Source organism: Phytophthora infestans, genomic scaffold (genome assembly GCF_000142945.1).
Source record: "Phytophthora infestans T30-4 supercont1.2064 genomic scaffold, whole genome shotgun sequence".
NCBI classification, from domain to species: Eukaryota; Oomycota; class Peronosporomycetes; order Peronosporales; family Peronosporaceae; genus Phytophthora; species Phytophthora infestans.
The window spans coordinates 1-698 of NW_003306600.1; the positions used below are offsets into that span (position 1 = coordinate 1).

Consider the following 698-nt stretch of genomic DNA (forward strand, 5'->3'; position numbering starts at 1 on the left):
CAGAAACTCAATCGATTTATCGCGCAAAGCGCGATCCGCACAGTTATTATGACTCAACACAATACCAGCCCGAAGACTGCATTGGTTTCAATCTAATAAATGCTACCCGCCCGACAAGCAGTTGGGTATTGATGCATGTATTAGCTCTAGAATTACTACGGGTATCCAAGTAGTAAGGTACTATCGAGTAGACTATAACTGATATAATGAGCCATTCGCAGTTTCACAGTACAAAATTGTTTATACTTAGACATGCATGGCTTAATCTTTGAGACAAGCGTATGACTACTGGCAGGATCAACCAGGTTTATATCCTCCATACTAAAGAAGACGACAAGTCGCCCCCAGCACAAAACAACAACACAGAGGCCACCTCCGTTAGTCGGTGTCTGGGCGCAGTTGGTAAGTTGGATCCAGCAATCTCGCAGGTTTTGCCGATCCCGCTATACCACAACCTGCTAACCAATTTGGAGAGTTACCTGTGGTTTTGCTCGCTTGATGCTGCGAGCGGATTCTGGGCAGTCTTGATGACCCGCCGAGCTCGGCAGATCTCAGCGTTCGTCTGTGCACTTGGACACTTTGAATGGTTACGAATGCCGTTTGGATTGAAGAATGCGCCTATGATTTACCAGCGACTGATCGACAACGCTCTATGGGGATACGCTCAACCAAAGGGAGGATGGCAGTTGTTTGCTGAA

General features: G+C 46.8%; 1 non-coding gene across 1 annotated transcript; it reads right to left on the reverse strand.

The window, feature by feature from the left end:
• PITG_33538 lies at positions 1–307 on the reverse strand (the record flags this gene model as incomplete). Its single annotated transcript, XR_009934932.1, has 1 exon — positions 1–307. It is a non-coding gene; the product is annotated as an 18S ribosomal RNA (ribosomal RNA).
• Positions 308–698: the final 391 nt, after the last annotated feature.